At 41.3% G+C, this 20,144-nt stretch overlaps 1 protein-coding gene across 1 annotated transcript in view; it reads right to left on the bottom strand.

The window, feature by feature from the left end:
• The window catches only part of LOC126252987 (ATP-dependent translocase ABCB1-like), a 180,700-nt gene extending 162,062 nt beyond the window's left edge, over positions 1-18,638 (bottom strand). Inside the window, exon 1 of the mRNA XM_049954014.1 lies at positions 18,521-18,638. The gene's annotated coding sequence lies outside the window, so the exon portion shown is untranslated. The remainder of the gene's footprint in view (positions 1-18,520) is intronic.
• Between the last annotated feature and the right edge of the window lie 1,506 nt (positions 18,639-20,144).

Below are 20,144 nucleotides of genomic sequence, written 5' to 3' on the forward strand. Positions count from 1 at the left end.
CGTTTCGAGAACCGGTTTGTGAATGTCCTCGTCGTAGGAAAGTCTCATTTCCCCATATTTTTTTTCAGATTGCCAAAAAGATGTAAATCACATGATGCATATCTCAAATGTATGGCGGATCAGCATCAACCGATTCTGCGCGCACTTGCTTAGATTGTTGGCACCATTTCACTAGGACCGGACGCGACGTAGCATTGTTCAATATATCTCTAGAATACCGCAGCGAATCTCTGTGTGAAATTTAGACGTCTTGACCACAAGAATTGCAGGCCTACTGTGCCACATACTTCAGAATACATTCCCAGTTGGCGTACCATTTCACTCGCTCACTGTGGTGAATAACGCAGTAGAACCGTGTCTGCTGTAAACTCGTAACACTTACTCTCTTCCGACAATGTGGCACTACTGTCTTATCGTGGAACGCCATGCTTCGTCCCTATGCATATAGGGTGGTAGGTAGAACTGCAGATATTTTTATTGGTGACTGAGGACAGTATACTAAACAACGTTACATCAATATTTACTGCATTTGCAGACTATCGATTGAAGCTGTTAGGGGTAGTATCTCGAAGTACATGTGGCAGCAGCAAGCCATTAATGCTAATTTCTCCTTGGGCAGCACGTCAGGTGTTGACGTTCGGACGCTTGGGCGCAAGAAGGTTAATTTATACTGACAGGCGTAGTCCATTTAGCGGTGTAGTTACGACTGTGCAAAAAACATCAGGTAGTAAATTATTTGACGTTCTCGTGGGAATACTTCTAGATACAATGAAAACACAATGAACACACTGAATATTTATATGGTTATGGTGTCGGAAAGAACAGACACCATTGATGATCTACACGCGACTCGAACATCGACGAGTCTGCTTATCCGTTCAAAATGGTTTAAATGGCTCTGAGCACTATGGGACTTAACATCTGAGGTCATCAGTCCCCTAGAACTTAGAACTACTTAAACCGAACTAACTTAAGGACATCACACACATCCATCCCCACGGCATTTGCTTCGTCTCACTTTTTTTTTCTTTTTTTTTTTTTTACTCGGTACTTTCATGAGCATGCGGAAGACCACAGTCAAAAGCATCACGTAATATGAGCTGCAAACTGAGAATACATTTTTTAGTAACGAAACAAGAAAAAAAGATTCTGAATAACCAGGAAACTAACTCAAAACCTATTGTCAAAATTTTTAATTTCGCTTATTTATATTTTTATTTCTTTTTATTTTATTTTATTTTATTTTTTATAAGGAAGAAAACTGAAGACCTCATGGGAACTTAGGATCGTTCCCTCCTTCAACATCGTAGGGACCCAGGAGCCAGACGACCGAATTCGTTTTCGTCTGAGGAAAAAAGGATACGTCCGGACGAATAGGAAATTCATCCGAAAAAGCGAATTCAGGCCCTCGCGGAAGAAAATATAAATGTCGACGAATCCAGAGTCAATGATTCCATCCACAACATACCAACCTGTGAAGTAAGGTATCAGTGTGATGACGTTCGTTACATGGATCAGTCTGGCAAAATCCTATACGAAAAAGACTGATTCTATAACACGACGAAGCAGTATCCATCGGTGTTATAGGAAGGTTGATATGGGACCAGACAGTTTTCCACGATGTTGACGGGGAAGCTGTTTCTACAGGGGAGATGCAAGACAGTTGACCTCAGCGGGGTGATAAGTCTCCGATAGTGAAATGCGTCTTCGAAAGGATATTAGCACCTAAGAAACTGACAATAATAAAATGTTCGCGGAGGAAATGGAATACGGGGCCTGTATACATGTTAAGACATTGGGTCGTACAAACAAGATAGACGCCTTCACTTTAATATTAGGAAGACCTAATTCTTCATGTCTGCGGGGCCTGGCCATCGCTTCAGACTTAATTCGAAAGATGTGTCATCGCCACAGGAATCAACCGGATAATTCTTTGAGTCTGCTGGCCATCACTGTAAGAAGAGGGTATATCTCTGCAGTGTAATAGTCTTTAACGAAAATATAGGCGTCCAAGGCCAATACTTGGTGAAGAAGGCTAAGGAAACGGCGTTCATGTTCAAGAGTCGCTACCTGTACACGGGTAGTAACCTTTCGCCAGTTAAGTGCCGCACGTTCGGTTGGGTTGCGACCTATTATAATTTCTAAAGTAATGTGACGATCGACCACCGTCGCCCAAGGTATTACCATTCAGTTACAGCCCAGCGACCGCAGGAACGTGCATTCGAGATCATTGATGTGGGCATCAGCTAGACAAAATCAAAGGTATCCTTGATTCCGGAAATGTACGACACCAAGGGAATGTTCCTGCAGCTAGGCTATACTGAGCATCCAGGGAAGGCGACACAGTTTTACCAGGTGCTGCAAATAATTAAATGTGACGGCTACGGCATAGTGATCAGTAAAACGGGCAGGTATCATGTCAACGTCCAGAAACTGCCCGCACAAGGAATCAAAAATGTAAAGGCGACCGACTGCTAGAGGTGACAGTAAAAAAAGTGTGTCGGACAAGTGTAGGATACCGACAAACTCATGCGTCACAAAAGTGCAATCATCGAGTTCTTTACTAAAACTAAAATTAAGAGGCTGGTTCACCGGCTAGGGAACACAATTAAAATCACCACCCTACAGAATCTTTGTAGAGGATTTACGAAGGAGATAAGTGACTCCCTCTCTGTATAAACGCGAACTTTCCATAGAACGACCGCAGCCAAAAGGGGCATAAAGAAGAATTAAAGTGAGATAACAAAAGGTGCATTCTATACCCCTACCATTATCGTGAAATTCGAAATATCTTAATGAAATTCGTTCCATATACTCATAGAGTTCGGAAGCCACATTAAAAAGGGTAGAGAACCCAGGAATTGAAAACGGTTTAAATAACACATCCGGTAAAAATATAACGTCTGCACCGGAGTGATATATAAACCGTGGTAAACCGGGGAGCCGGATTTCGTAACCAGCCCTGTTAAAATCCGAAGTGAGGAAAGTGTGTGCTTACATAGACAGTTTAACTGGAACAAAAGCTACAAAATTACAAAACCATCATCGAACAAAAGCATGTATCATTATCCATGGCAGAAACAGTAGAAGAAATGGAAGGAGAAGAAGTATGAACATCTCCCCTAACTTGCAGCTATTTTTTCTTCTTCGGTGATGCGGATCTCCCAGCCTGCATACGTTGTTTACTATCGTGCGCTTGTGTGGACGGGTCATGCAGAAAGTCCACTTTTGAGAGAGGAGACGTCCGCAGTCCATTCGTCGACGGACAGGAGTTCGCGTGTGGAGTTTTGTTCAGTAACGACGAGGTACTCCTGTCATTGGGAATCAATCAAGTCTTGCTCATATATGGCTGTGTCATGGAGGCTGTGACAGGTGGTGCGGAAATAGTTTGTGAAGCTGAGACAACAGGAGACGTATCGATAGAGCCGAGGGAGAAAGTGGGGCCCTGATACAGATGCCCTAATAGGTGGCGGTGGAGAGGCGGCCTGGATGACAAGAATTTCGCCAGATGACGTACCAGTAACCATCTTTGATGTTAATCAGCCGCTTCAACTGTGTTTCGTCCTTAACACGAAACTGGTTATGATCTCACTACCAGTTTCTTGACACTAAAAGCCACCTCTTCAGGTGAACATACAATTAAAACATTAGAGCTTTTTAGCTCTAATGTTACAGTTTTATGTTCGCTTTCAACTTGGAACATTTTAGATTTTACGCTTTAGTTACATGTTCACCTGTAAATTCATCTTTTAGTGCCGCGAAATCGGTAGCAATCTAAAACTAAAGGACTAAAATACACCTCAAGCGGTTGGTTAATAACCAACATGATTACACATAGCTGTGTTTGCCCTACCTACAAGGCTGTCTCCCGTATCACAGACCACCTGACGAAGTGCAGAAGCAGCCTTCCTCGTCCACAAATTCAGGCTGGAGAAGAGGTCCTTCAATGAAAGACTATCCAAAGGGAGAACCAAATGAAAGATTCCTCAACTGCATAATCGTCCTGCGTTCTGTGACGTGGCCGGCATTGCGGGGAGTGACGACGTTAATGCCTCTACGTGTGGGCAGCAGGGAAAAATCACGAGCTTTACTTCTCAAGTATCCACCTTGATCTTCGGTGACAAGGGTTTGCTCCGCTTGTGGGAGAAAATCTACAAAGTAAATTTTTTACGCTTTCTATAAGCGGATTTTAATACCACCCACACGACGCGGACAGTTCGTACGGAGGTGGCCGCTCAGATTACAAAAAAAGTAGGTTCGTTCCTGGCCAGTATAAATAATATGAACCCGATAACCACACACCTACATATGAGAAGGAATAGTTTTTTAATCACCGTTTCCACAGACTGAACAATCACTTCTATTACCCATCACCATAAAAGGGCAGTATGAATTTCAGAAAATTGTCATTTACCTCGGGCAGAAGATTGAGAACCCGAACATTTGTACAGACCACTTCCGCATTCGCCAAAACAACCATGGTAGAGGAACCATAACGATGAGTAAAGGGCACCTGAGATCCGGACGTAATAACATCCTGTCAACCTGAAGTGGTCAAGAAATTTAACAAAAAACACTTACATTTCCGAGTCAAAGTACGCAGTATGCCCTTGATCTTTGGTAACCTTGATCTTGTCCACCAACTCGTCGTGTATCTCTAAAGAGCCGGGTGGATTTATCAAACTGAAGCTGATAGTAACTGTATGTGGAATAGACGTGGGAAGCATGTTGTAAATCACAGCACAAGACAACACCGCTTCAGAAAGGGCACCCCAAACACCAGTCACTATGCAGTCAAAGCACGTAAGGACTCACATGACAGTGAACGCAACCAAGGAAGACACGGGATGCTCGGTAAGAGGAGGAACTAGGACAACCTGCTACCTCGACGCACGAGTAGGAATGCCTTACTAAACCAATGGGACAACTCCCGCGGAGCACACATTTCATGCTACCTATTCCTGGCCGTGCTGCACACAGTTACAGCGATGCCAGAGCCCCGGTTTTTAAATCTGTTGCTGAGACTAGGTTTTGCCAGATAGACTTTTGTCTTGAACTATGATGAGGAGCCGCAAGCCGACCACCAACTGCGGCATTTTTTCTTCATCCTGTATACAAATACCGTGAGAAACAACCAATCGCCGGCCAGTGTGGCCGAGCGGTTCTAGGCACTTCAGTCTGGAACCGCGCGACCGCTACGGTCGCAGGTTCGAATCCTGCTTCGGGCATGGATGTGTGTGATGTCCTTAGGTTAGTTAGGTTTAAGTAGTTCAAATGGCTCTGAGCACTATGGGACTTAACTGCTGAGGTCATTAGTCCCCTAGAACTTAGAACTACTTAAACCGAACTAACCTAAGGACATCACAAACATCCATGCCCGAGGCAGGATTCGAACCTGCGACCGTAGCGGTCGCGCGGTTCCAGACTGTAGCGCCCAGGACCGCTCGTCCACTCCGGCCGGCGGTTTAAGTAGTTCTAAGTTCTAGGGGACTGATGACCTCAGATGTTAAGTCCCATAGTGCTCAGAGCCATTTGAACCATTTTAGCCAAACAACCAATCAGTTATATATACTTTAGATGAAGAGAGGTGTGCGATTCACGCAAACAGACGTGAACACAGTAAACACAATATGCAGCAGGTCCCGCTCAGTCGACCACCGGCGTTGGGCGTGTTGCGTGCTGCTATCAAGTCAGGTGGGGGACTCCACTAGTAAATACTCTGGGAGAACACTTTCATAGTTGAAATCTCCACTGATACAAAGCAAGTTAAATGGTAAAGTTCTTCATAGCCTAACACGCGAAGTTTTCGCAAATTTCTGCCATTTTGTGAAGAAAGGAGATGTGTCAGGTGCTCCATTCAAACTGAAATCCACGTTGAACAGAATGGAAGAAGCAAATTGTGTATAATTTACCTCCGTTCAGCGATCAGGAGATCTGGGAAGAGACCAGGTAGATGAATCCTCGACATTTTCAACGCCTAATGAGGAAAGGCCCAGAAGCTCTAGAAAGGCCATTTCAGACAATTTTAATGAGCAAACCGTCCGCCAGATGGTGAAAAATTTCTACATTACCGATAAAGAAGATCCACTTTAAATGAGATTTAAAAAATTATTGAATTCAATATACAGGGTGTTACAAAAAGGTGCGGCCAAACTTTCAGGAAACATTCCTCACACACAACGAAAGAAAATATGTTATGTGGACATGTGTCCGGAAACGCTTACTTTCCATGTTAGAGCTCATTTTATTTCTTCCGTTCAAATCACATTAATCGTGGAACGGAAACACACAGCAACAGAACGTACCAGTGTGGCGTCACCACTTTGTTACAGGAAATGTTCAAAATGTCCTCCGTTAGCGAGGATACATGCATCCACCCTCCGTCGCATGGAATCCCTGATGCGCTGATGCAGCCCTGGAGAATGGCGTATTGTATCACAGCCGTCCACAATACGAGCACGAAGAGTCTCTACATTTGGTACCGGGGTTGCGTAGACAAGAGCTTTCAAATGCCCCCATAAATGAAATTCAAGAGGGTTGAGGCCAGGAGAGCGTGGAGTCGATGGAACTGGTCCGCCTCTACCAATCCATCGGTCACCGAATCTGTTGTTCAGAAGCGTACGAACACTTCGACTGAAATATGCAGGAGCTCCTTCGTGCATGAACCACATGTTGTGTCGTACTTGTAAAGGCACATGTTCTAGCAGCACAGGTAGAGTATCCCGCATTAAATCATGATAACGTGCTCCATTGAGCGTAGATGGAAGAACATACTGACGAAACTAAAATGAGCTCTAAAATGGAAATTAAGCGTTTCCGTACACATGTCCACATAACATCTTTTCTTTATTTGTGTGTGAAGAATGTTTCCTGAAAGTTTGGCCGTACCTTTTTGTAACACCCTGTATTTTGAAGGACCATAGTAGTATTAGGGCAAAACGAACTTCTTACTTAAAAAGTGCCTGATAGTAGGCAGGCAGTCGTGAATATCGTCCATATATCTATATGAATGAGACATGTGTTCACAGTTGTCAAACAGGATCGTATGGGTATCGTGATAATTCACTACGGGGTCTATCGAAATTTGTTTCGAAAAAAAGCGAAACGGTCATAATCGATATTGGCGGCGAAAACGGTTTGCACCGAACGCCTGCATAAGGTTTAAATCTGACCAGAAAACAGGGGATTATCAAAACGACATGGATCTCTCAAATTACCAGAAGTGGCTCAGGGTTGGATTAGTACCTAATCTACTACCTCATACTGTTATAGATAACGTCCCTCACAACAAGAAGCAACTGACTCGTCGTCCAATATCAATCTTCATGAGGAGACAAAGGATGTCCTGGTTAACAGAAAAGCGAATTCCTTTCCACAAGGGAATGTTTAGACCGTAATTATGTACACTGATCAACCTGAACAAACTGGATTACATCACTTATACTATTTTAACCAATCATAGTCATACTGTGTTACTGTTTCCTATGCTACACAAAATGGATCAGAACACTGTTACAGAAACAATGAGGAAAACGTGCCAAATTTAAACAGACGCAAAATCTCCAAGATTGGCGATCTTTTACATAAGCTCGAAATTTAGCGTGGGCTTCAGTGCCTGATGCTATCGAAGACAGTGCTGCCAAAGTAGTCACTAAACACAGCCTTGTGAAATGCATTCACAAAAGAAGACGACATAAATATTGCAGTATTCGAATCGAGAACAGCTCCCAACATGAGTAACGTAGAAGTAGATGTCTTCGGAGCAGTGAAGCAACTTGAATGACTTAATAAAAACAAGTCTACTGGTCCAGACTATGTACCAATTAGGTTTCAGGGTATGCTGATGCAATAGCTCCATACTTAACAATCATATACAACCGTGACAGATTCCATGTCCTCCTTTGCATGTAGCCTCTCATTTGCATCAATTTTATTAATGTTTTATGTCATTGCACGGTGGTAACAGGCCAAATAAGGTTATTGTAATGAGAGTATTTGTACTGAGAGCTCAAAATACTTTTCACTTGCGTGTTGGGTTATTTCCCTGGGTGGCCTGTGCAAGGCGAGCGCCGGAGGACGCGGCACACTGCGTTTCTGGTTTGGAGCTGCACTTCCACGAATACTGAGAGGGTCGTACATCAATAGGCTTAAGCGCCTGGCGGAACGACTAATGTCGGTCGAGTTTCGCCTAATGTATGCAGGGCGAAACGACCTGTGAGGCCTCTGAGTGTCACCGCAGTTTATGTGTTTACCGCTCCGGCGCGTCTGAAACGAAGACTGCTGGTGACGACTGACTGCATTGTCCGCATCATACCGAGAATACTTGTGGACCGTGCCCTGCTGGGCGCGACTGTCCGGCGCCGTATGGGCAGTGGTCTAGGCATGTTTTCGTAGCCGCTCAAACGGCAAGTTCAATGCTCTCAACTAAATAGCAGAGGCATGGTTAGTCAATTTAAACTGAGGCTAGTTGACGTCATAAAGCCCTGCTCGAAATTGGAGGGAACGGTCGCTATTGGCGCGAATGATGGTCTCAGATAGTGTGAGGGAATTTTAGAATCAGCACTGAATGCTGATTCACGATTTTCGAGGGTAGTAGGGAGTTGAGCAATGTTGGCTTCGCTCTTGCGTTGTGCGGGCGTAGGGCATTCGGAATCTGATCTTCGTCAGAGTCGGATGGTCTTGTGACTTAGTCGCACTTTTTCGGCAGAACTTACAATTCTCAGACAGCCTTAGAGGCCAGGGGTTGAAACAGTGTTGATGCACTGCAGACGTCGGCGCCTACATCATCAGAACGTTGCCTACCGACGACGTGCTGCAGATTTCAGAACTAGTACAGTATATTGCGACTTCGGCCTTGTAGAACCTATCATTTTATACGGAATCCTTCAGCAGCACGCTCGCTTTGCTACAAGTCCATCTTGCTTGTTTTTCCATGTACCCCATTTGAGCTCTCACTATTAATCGCAATTAGAGTTCGGGGAGTAATATTTGATTCATTATGACGTCCAGTCATTATCGTCAATCTATTACATCACAGAGAGTAGGAGCCACTTGTTCTCGAGCCAACTCTTATTCTCATAATAGTTCTGTATAACCTACGCTATAGCCTACTGTTTGTATTGGCAATCAAGTACCTTTGTGTTCTGATTTGTAATAAATCACATTGTAATATTTAGTCCGCATATCATTTCATAGATAGGTGCAGAATCCCATTTTCTGTCGTTCATTATGATAAAATTTCGCTGTTTCTTTACTGAGTAGATAATGATTTTTACTAAATTATTGTGAGTGTGCACTCCTTATTTTACCAACTAGCAGGGTCCACCATCAATACCTTTCCTTACCGTTGCGCACATAATCAATTAGGTGGTAGGTAAGGAGGAGATGGAGTGTATGTCCAGTTCCCATGCAAAATTCCCCAGAATTAAAGGAGTACAAACTCTTCTCCACCCCGGCACCTCGCAACCGTTCGCTCTACGAAAGACCCGTACCCAAAGACTGGAAAGTTGCATGGGTCACATCTAAAGGCCGTAAAATCAACTAAATACCTAGGAATTACAATTGCGAACAACTTAAATAAGAAGGAACACACAGAAAATGTTGTGGGGAAGGCTAACCAAAGACAGCGTTTTATTGGCAGGGCACTTAGAAAATGTTACAGATCTACTAAGGGGACTACCTACACCACGCTTGTCCGTCCTCTTTTAGAATACTGCTGAGCGGTGTGGGATCCTTACCAGATAGAACTGATGAAGTACATCGAATAAGTTCAAAGAAGGGCAGCACTTTTTGTATTATCGCGAAATAGGGGAGAGAGTGTCACTGAAATGATACAGGATTTGGAATGGACATCATTAAAACAAAGGCGTTTTTCGTCGTGGAGCAGTCTTCTCACGAAATTACAATTTAAAATTTTCTCCTCCGAATGCGAAAATATTTTGTTGATACCAACCTACATAGTGAAAAACGATCAGCAGGATAAAATAAGGGAAATCAGCGCTCGTACGGAAAGATATAGGTGTTCGTTCTTTCCGCGTGGTATAACTTATTTGAACAATAGAGAATTGTGAAGGTGGTTCGATAAACCCCTTTGCTAGACACTTAAATGTGATTAGCAGAGTGTCCATGTAGATGTAGATAAGGTGCTGAAATGGGCAAGAATCAAGAGGGCGATCTGAACGCAATGCGACATTCAGAGTGAACACATTATAAAGACTTATAGATTAACAAGTTGCTTCCATGACAAAAGAAGAGCGAAATAAAAGCTCCCATGATTTCCAGTGATGGTTTACTGGGCCAAGCGCTGGAGAAGATCATAAACTTGGGAAGTGGTACAGTCATAGCGATGCAAGCAATACTAATTCCGGAAAATAAGATGAATGTGAATCCATTGACACTGCCAGTGGAAGTGAAGCAGATGCGGCTACTGAAAATGAAGAAACATAGGGTGGAGCGTTTTCTAAATGTGTTTTGCGTGTGGAAATACAGACAGTGAAAGATCCACAGCATTATGTCGAACGATGAACTGTATTATTTTTAGTGTGCCGTTGTGTCTGCAATTACTCTAGAGCTCTGTGAAGGTCCTCTTAACAGTGAAGCTACTGTTTGCAACCAAATTTTCTCGTCACAGTGCTTACGAAAAAACTCGCTTATATTTTCGTATCTACATTCGTGCCGCCCCTAATCCCTTTGCTCGTCCGCTACTCTGCAGTACCTTTTCCACTCCCTTGCATTTCCACTCCTGCGCGTCCTAGTACATTCATCTGTTGGCATGAAGTGTACTTCCTGGAATATAAGGCCAAGTTTGCGTCGAAACTGCCAATAAATTTCGAAAATTCATCCGTAAACAGAAGAATCGAAAATTCTTGTCGTTGAGGTCACTCACTCAAACAAACGTCTCTGTGTCGAATCGTGAAGTTCGACACAAAGAACACCGTTATGTCTCGAAGTCTTAATCGAACACTGTGCGAATGTATCATGCTCAAGAATGACGTAGATCAGGGTTGCAAAACTACTTCCTTTGCCGTGTTGCAATAACCTTTCAAAAGAATTATCGTCAGAGGACAATGGTAGATAGCGGTCGCTATCACTTGGGACTGGTTATATAAAAAGAGTGCTGCTGACTGTACCGTTACATAAATGCTGTTATGTAACAGTCTACTGGCAAGATCATTTGATGACAACATCGCGAAAATATTCAGAAAATACTTTTGAACTGACTTACCACATCGTTAATAGGAGTGTCAGATTCACCCAACTATCTCACTGAAAAAGCAGGTCTGATCTTCTTATAGACGATGCCGTAGTTAACTGCTTAATATTACAGATATTGGTAACACAAGAAGTAAATGTGTAAAATGTATAATTGTGTAAATGTGTAAAATTATTTAAAATCCTCTCTGTATTTTGATGATGTAAAAAAATCTGATATAAAGCTAACGAAGGAAGCTCACTGCATATTGCAAGTGTCTAAATTTAGTACATCGATCTGTGTCGGAAAGAATGGTACGTTTTTTTCCTGGTGCAAATGTGAACGTTTGTTTCAAATTGAATTCTGATTGAAGGAACCTGTGTTCTACTTTCTGATTAACTTTATACGATGAAGAATTGTATATCTTGAGATTGTCCCTAGAAAATCTTAAGAAAGGAAGTCACTATCACTCTGGAGTAGTAACATTTTCATTCTGAATCACCGTGGTTATTTATCCACCGCTAAAGGGACGTGTTGTATAATTTATTAAATTTTTATCTGGGAGAGTTCGAACCATAATGGTCCTGAGTGACAATTTCAATGGATCAGCTGATCTCTTTTCGTGTTTTTTCTCTGCTTCATTGGTTTGAGTCTATTTCTTAGTTAACTGCATAATATGTGTAGATCTTGGTAATAGAAGCAATAAAATGTGCTATATTATATTATTAAGAAACGATTCAAATTATTTAAAACCTTTTCTGTGTTTTACTGATATAAAAAATTTGTTACAAAAGTAACCATGGATAGCTCATTACACAGTACAAGTCTCTGAATTCAATACATCGATAGGTGTCTGAAAGAATGCCACATTTTCATACCGGTGCAAGTATGCAACGTTATTTAAAATTTGATGGAAGACACTTATCTTCTATTTCCTGTTATGCTCTGTATGATGAAAAACGTTACATCCTCAACGGATCCCCAGAAATAGTTTACAAAAAGTGATCTTGATCGCTCTTGAGAGATAATATTTTCATTCTGAATCACCTTGATAATTTGTCAACTGTTAAGTGGACACATCATTTATTAGATTTTCCTAGGTAGGTTTCGATCCAACAGAGCCCTGAACAACAAGGTCAGTGGATCAGTGGTTCTCTTTTCGTGCTGTTTCTCTACTTCATTGGCCTGAGTTTATTTTCTAGTGTAAGCTTGCCTATAATCTTTCATTAGTATTCTGATCTTGTACCGACGTCTGTGAATTTTACCGCGAATGTCAATTACATCCCAGTATTTTCTTACTTCCTACTTCTAGTTAAACTTATTGTGTTCTACGTAATGTAGTCTGTCCTCATTAAGTGTCCCGCGGGTTTCATTCTTCTCTTTGGTGCTATTCTCTGGTGCAGCTCCTGCCTCGAACTATATGACTGAACTTCATATTTTTCCATGGCTGGTATGTCTCTTATTATGTGTGAATGCAATTTCTGTGGCTGTGCAAAACACCACTTGCCCAATGTCATTGCTTTTGTAGCATAATGTGCTACGTTCTTAGCCGTTGTTGTACAGTGACGTAGTCTCCAAGTGATCAGTATTCTTCTTTTTAAAATTACTTAACAGTAACACGAAATAAATCTAAAGGTACATTTAAACAATATATACGAGACTATACTGAATCATAAGTACTATGTAACTCACTTATTGGCCACGATACAACTCAGGCACCTCATCTTCGCACAGTGTGAGGGTACTGATCAGACAATAGGTGGTATTTACACGGATAAAGGAGGAACGGTGGGGTTCCACATGATTTTTGACAATTATCGCTCAAACTGTTGCGTTTGTGTGAGAATAGAACAGCGATGGTGTATCGTCGGAGTGAACACGGAGAAACTGTCACCTGTCAGCACAAATCAGAAATGTAGTGGGAGTTTCAGAGTTGAGGGAAGCTTCGAATTCAGCGACCGGTACTTATCGACTGTGAATCAGTTGACTGTCCTACCAACCAGTGCTCACCTCGAGAAAATATCCATGACCTTGTGACCCACTTAGGCCATTCCAGCCGAGGCCCTTCGGATTCTCCTGCGAAATAGTTTCGTCTTTTCGAATGTACATGCCAAATCATAGATTAATGACTAAAAATAATATGAAGCGGGATGTTTAAGCCTCTAATTGGACACGTGTTCCACATTAAGCACATTAGGCTATTGATCGTGTTTGGTATCCGATGACTAGATCGGTGATCGCTGAATGGTGTAAAAAGTATACGGACTGCTGATACGCTTAGCGAAACTAGCAATTTGATTTCTGTTTCACGAACTTCTTGCAAGCTAGGTGCGTTTGACAACTCCGTTCATTTCCGCCAAAGCAACGGTTTCTGTCAAAATGAAATGCTGTCATAGCGCGCATGTCTAGTGCAGAATATGGGTGCATTAGCAACTTATATAAACTTTCCTGGTTCACTGAAATTAGTAGTGAGATATTGTGGTACTCAATAAACGGCATATCCCGTGACAAGAATCTAATTCTCAAACCGACTTAAGCGCTTGTAGCCTGATTGCCTTAATGAGCATCTTATTAGACTTTGAGGACCTTCCAGCGCTGGTTTTCGCTATTAGAGACCAATTCTCTAAAGTGCTTTTAGATGTTCGACTACGTCATCATGTATGATTTGATCTAGTCACCATGAAGATTGGTGTCTATAACAACAGCCGAAACGTCAGTTGTTACTTTATATCATGACGCGGTTACATGCCGATAGGAATGCTACTGAACAGTAGAGAGATCATGTTACTTCTCTCTTCTAGGATCGCTGCCATACTGAACATGAAAGGGCAATAACAATCATATAGTGAACAATCATTTGTTGAACTCGAAGAAAACAATTGGAATTAAGATTACGGAAATTCGCTGCCTGCCATCGCTTACATCTTATTAGGTGACTGGACAGAACCGTACATTAAAAGTTTGTGAAACTTATCTGGAGAAGAAAAACATTTTGAAGAATATGATAACCCAGAGGCAAACACATAACAGGGTAAATGAATTAATTTAGTAACCTTTTTTCAGTCGGCAGGGGTGGCCGAGCGGTTCTTGGCGCTACGGTCGCATGTTCGAATCCTGCCTCGGGCATGGACGCGTGTGATGTCCTTAGGTTAGTTACATTTAAGTAGTTCTATGTTCTAGGGGACTGATGACCTAAGAAGTTAAGTCCCATAGCGCTCAGAGCCATTTGAACCATTTTTAACCTTTTTTCACATTTATATTAGTCGTTTTTTATCAAGCTATGCCATTATACGGTCAGAGAAACGACGTAAACACCACCAGCGTCGCTAAATTAAATCGTACATTGATTAAACTAACGATTATGCAGTGGTTAACAACGACATCGCGGAAGCAGCAGTAGCTTTTTGTAATGAATATGTATATCCAGACAACTAGTTTCAATCAGGCTAACATCTTTAGCTAACCTGTGTATGGATGCGTTACATGGCAAAATCGTTGCAGTGAGCTATTGTATGCAAGAGATACTTAAACACTAGTATACCTCAAGTTTAAAGAAGATTGCTTGGCGTCAATACATAAATGTTTCTTAGTTAGATCATCTACAGCAGTTAGTAAAAAGTAAAACACATGTGAAATATTAAAATGAATAGTATAAAAATGTGTATTCCAATATCCGTGACATAATCGTGCTTCTGCTATCTCATAAATTTTACAACAGTCATTAAGTACAAAATTTAACACAATATTACTTTGTTAACCTCACTGTCAGACCAGAGTGGTGCGAGATACTGATAATTGAATTTTTACAAGTAAAAATATCTCGTATGTTCTTAGATATGGATGATTAAAAATAGCGTTGGTAACACAGAATAAGCCATATGGACTGCCAAACCATAAAATGACTGTGATGAAGCGTGGATTATACTAGCATAAACGAAAAATGTACATTAACCTATAGAACCAGATACGTCATGTAAGTTAAGGTACGACGCAGTAGCTTTGTATTATCTGCCATCCATAAAACAATCTTGCTTTTAGACAATTAAGTTATAATATATTGCTATTTTTTTTATATAACTAACAGCCAAGGCTACACGAGTTTTCAACGATTGTTCCACACAGACGTATGACGTATACTTCCTCATCATCCACAATAAAAGACACAATGTACTCATGTAATGCATCTTTGAGAAAGTTATGATCGCTTTTCTACATACATCTGGATGTGCTAACTTCTAACAAATCTCGCTGTACTCGTGAGTAAAGCAAACGTCGGCTGATAGAGTCATAAATTCTCAGCTTCATAGGATTGGATTGATTTAGTGGAAGAGACCAGACAGCGTCGTCACCGGTCTCAGGGAAGGAAGTTGGCCGTGCCCTTTCAGAGGAACGATCCCGGCATTTACCTGAAGCGAATAAGGGAAATCATGGAATACCTAAATCAGGATAGCCGTACGTGGGATTGAACATCGTCCTCCCGAATGTGAGTTCAGTGTGCTAACCACTGCGCCACCTCGCTCGGCCTCAGCGTTGTAACAGACTACTGATTTTTGTTCTTGGACACTTCTGGAAATCGTATGAGGTAATAGAAGTACTTGTATGCGAAAGGTACTCGTGATAAATCTATGTATACATACTGCAGATAACTTGTATAAATTGGTAAACTAAATACCTGGATATTCAAAGACAAAGAACAGATTTCAGTTGTTTATTGTAAAGTATGAAAGACAGAACCGCAATGCGAATGTCTCTTTATGCGGGAATGTTGAAAGTTTTGACACAGCTGCGCTGTTGTTTGTTTTTTTTCCCCATAGGGAACATAAAATGCAAAATCTTTGTCTCACCTATGGCAACTACTCTTCAAGAGCTGAGAAATCTAATTGTTGAAGCTGTAGATTCCATAAACGGGGACCTGTTGACTCGTATGTGGAGTAAAATGGACTACCGATTCGATGTTTCTCGAGGAACGTGAGGTGCTCATGTTGAGTGCATGGTGTACTGTCTATACGGACCATAAACTTTTAGTCTTCCTCTATACAGCGACGTTCGTAATATGTTTCTATTTTTCTTAGCTTGTCTGTAATGAACAACTGAAATTTGTACAATCTTTTTTAATGATTGTGTATTTTAGTGATGTTATACATATCTTATTTTTAACTCTCTTGTAGATGCAGAAAGACAGAAACATGTATCTGATGCCAAGGAAGCTTCCTTAAAATTTGTGTAGTGTTCTTCCGTAAGAATCGTTTAGGTACAATGGTTTGCCGCAACAGTTTTGTCATGTAATATTTGTTATACTTGTTGATGCACACGTTGATGGCTTGAAAACGATCACTTAACCGAAACTAACTATCTGGAAATAAATATTGATTACCACTGCTTTTAGTGATTTCAGGAACTCGTTCTTTAAAAACATAGAAACTGTGCAGCACTGTTTACAGAAAAAAAGTAGTTTTGGTTATAATTCTGGACTTGTATACAAGAGAACGTAGTGGTTTAGGTTTACCGAGTTTCCCCAAGACACTTCAGTAGAGTACTGGAATGATTTCATCAGAAATTTCACGAGAAAACACTTCCTGTTTTCCAAATCTGCGCTAGTTTTCTATCTCTAATATCTTCAACGTCTCATTTCCTTGCTTGCCCATTGTGTATTAAATAGTCCTCAGTTCAGTTTCCATAAGTGCTTCGATTACTTGTGTGGTGGGGTGCACGGATACGGCTAGTAGATAAACAAGACATAAGAAAAAGTACTGTGATTCAAATATTTTTTCACCTTTTGCTGCCGCAACTTATATCATCATCAGCAGCATAGGTTGTCAAACTTCAGCACGGATGTGGATTTCGGTGACAAACTGTCTTTTGAGTTTTGCCATCGCCCTGTTCTTTCACGTGCAGTTTTCGTCAGCACGCAGTTACTCCATCTTTTAAAATTGCACCGTTCTTTAGGAATGTAGGTGTCCTGATTTATTATTTACTTTCCATCGCCCACATTGAGTGGAAGACGTGTTCCTTAGAGGAAACGAGAAGTAAGTTGTGGTGGCTATGATTACCAAGGAAACGAGAAGTAAGTCGTGGTGGCTATGATTACCGTTTATGTTTTTCGTTAGTAACTTTTTTTTTTTACTTTTTCGAGGTTTCTAGAAGAAAATAATGTATCTTAAACATTCCGTATAGTTACTCGGGAGGGGTAGATTAACAAGGGTGATAATTCAATTTTCTAAAAACGAAAATTTCTTATTATGAACCACGTGGAGAGTAAGCAAGTGTCAGGGACCTAAAAAGCTGGAAGTTTTATAAAATTGAATTAGTAAACAAAGAAAATTAGAGTTTGCGAAGTCTGGGAATGTTTTCGTTATGTGAAAAGAAACCATTTACCGTTCGTCAGACAGTATCTTGAACCAATAAGATTCAAAAATGTTCACGCGTGCATGGTTTTTGTACAAGTATTACGAAATTCTGTTCCCTCGAGTACAGTTGTTCTTTATGTCTTCAGTGTACATGGTGCTATGATACAATGGAGTCATTTGAAAGCTTTAACACAAGAACAAGAATTTCAGAGATACTGAGACACAGTATCAGTATAACTTTGCCTTCCTCTATTCCCAGTACACACTGTTCAAATTTACAAAAGAAAATGTAGGCTCTTACCGAAAGAGCAAAAAAAAAAAAATTATAACACTTAGATCTTAGGAAAGATCTTAGGACAATTTTGTGGCCAAGTTGAAGAGCTGTTTTAATCAGACAGCCGACCTGGTTGGCCGAGCGGTTCTAGGCGCTACAGTCTGGAACCGCGCGACCGCTACGGTCGCAGGTTCGAATCCTGCCTCGGACGTGGATGTGTGTGATGTCCTTAGGTTAGTTAGGTTTAAGTAGTTCTGAGTGCTAGGGGACTGATGACCTCAGAAGTTAGGTCCCATAGTGCTCAGAGCCATTTGAACCATTTTTTAATCAGACACACACACACACAGGATAAAAGTTTAGATCTGATGTTGTAGTTAACGATCCGTTGTTGGATGAAAAGGTCTAGATACTGAAAAACTGCTAGTATCTGCCAGTAACTTCTTATATTCATTTCAGAAATTGTTAAACAGTGTTGACCAAATTAAGTAGGGGACAGTGCTAGAATCTGTGTCATTCACAACAAATTAAATTACTGTCCTGAAGCAGTAATTTAGCAGGGATACGCAGCATGCTTGTATAAAACCTGCTCAATTCAGTAAATAGTAACTTCAAAGCACTTTGAAAACTAAACAAAACGATTTTTGTAGATTTCCCAACTCAGGGACAGACAAGACTGAAGCCGTATTGAGAAAGTGCCAATGAACTTACCAGTTCCTCCGACGCCAGACAGTCACTGGTCACCTGTGAGCTGCCACCTGCACTGCGATGGAAATTCTACACTGACAGGATAAAACCAATGTGCTTTACGTAAGAGGCGGCCAGAGTCCAGCGAATCGATATGAGCTGAAAATACGTGGACGGAACTTTATCTAGAGACAGCGTCAGAGATAACGGGTGACTTGCGCTGTGAAGCCGCGAGTTCTGTGCACTAAGTTTCCAACCAGCGTAGGCCTACCTCACGAAGTCACTGTGCGGTAGTGTAAGACACCACCGACGGACAGTGTAAGCACGGGACAGAGACAGGCTGATTTACAATATCGGCCAAAGAGTTCTTCCTTTCCGTTATCCGCCCCTCTCGTACCCTGAAAACATTCTCTCTTTCTAATCCCATCGCGTATATTACTGAACGCCCAACTCAATACAAGGTTCACTGTGCATTATGCCAGTTGCAGGTTGCCTATCTAACAGCTTCCATAAGCAAAACAACTTCATTTTTAATACATCGTATAGTTAAGGGCCTAATTCAAAAATTTAAGACTCTCTCACAATATACTCATTTTAAAGTTTTAACAAGTAACACAAGTATTACAGCAGGAAAATGAAAATATATCTACATGCAGCATAGCTGATCGCGCGTAGGTACCCAGACTGTATTCATCCAGTATTTGAGAATGAGATCACTTAGTGACTTGCAAGAAACTTCACACATGGTTTCAAATCTTCAGCTCCGGGCTTGAAGTTTTAACTTATTCTTCATTACTAACTCTATTCACAACATAAGTTTTGCAGGCAGTATCCATTGAATATACCTGTAAGATTGTATCGTTGTACGACACGTAGTTCGGGAGACGTCATCAGCAGTGGGATACGTGAAAAACTAGCTTTTGCTTAAAACGAGGCGCAAATTATACAGAATATGTTCATGCACTGTTTGGTAGTGAAAGCACTTAGGGACTTCCAATAAAATTTAAACATAATTTCTTATAATTAAAGTCAATTATTTAACACATTAATTTATTTGTAAAGTATTTATGTTTGATTTTTTGGGGGGAATTTCGACTCTTAAAAGACGGGAGGGGGGCTTACTGGTCTTTACTAACTTACTACATTCTGTGACTCCAAAATTATTTCCTCTCCACTTCCAGTCTTCTCTCCTTCCTTCCTCCTGCTGTCTCTATTTACTGTCATCGCATTCATCCATGCCATTTACCAACTTTCCCACGATGTTCTTTCATTTGCTTCATACATCTGTAACGGAACTACCTTAAACCATTACTGAGCTTTCAGTTTCGCACCTACTAACTAGACTAGGGATGAACACTCAGTATCGCTGTGAAGAAGCTGTGATTTTATCCTCTATTTGTCGCCTTCACCCGTAGCCTCTTCGTCCATACAGTTTCCCTTGGCTTCGCCTTTCGTACTTTCGCTAATCTGCAACGCGTCATCTGTAGTCAATGTCACGTCTTCGGCAGCAATGGCTACATCATCTGTCGGTCAGTGAATCATCTTCCACTACCTCAATCGTCAGACCATTTATCCATCAGCCATTCTTGCTCTGGCTTGCAGGAAAATACCCTCTTTTTCCAACCCAGCCCTCTCCTGCCTGTTCTAC

This window comes from Schistocerca nitens, chromosome 4, assembly GCF_023898315.1.
Source record: "Schistocerca nitens isolate TAMUIC-IGC-003100 chromosome 4, iqSchNite1.1, whole genome shotgun sequence".
Lineage (NCBI taxonomy): Eukaryota > Metazoa > Arthropoda > Insecta > Orthoptera > Acrididae > Schistocerca > Schistocerca nitens.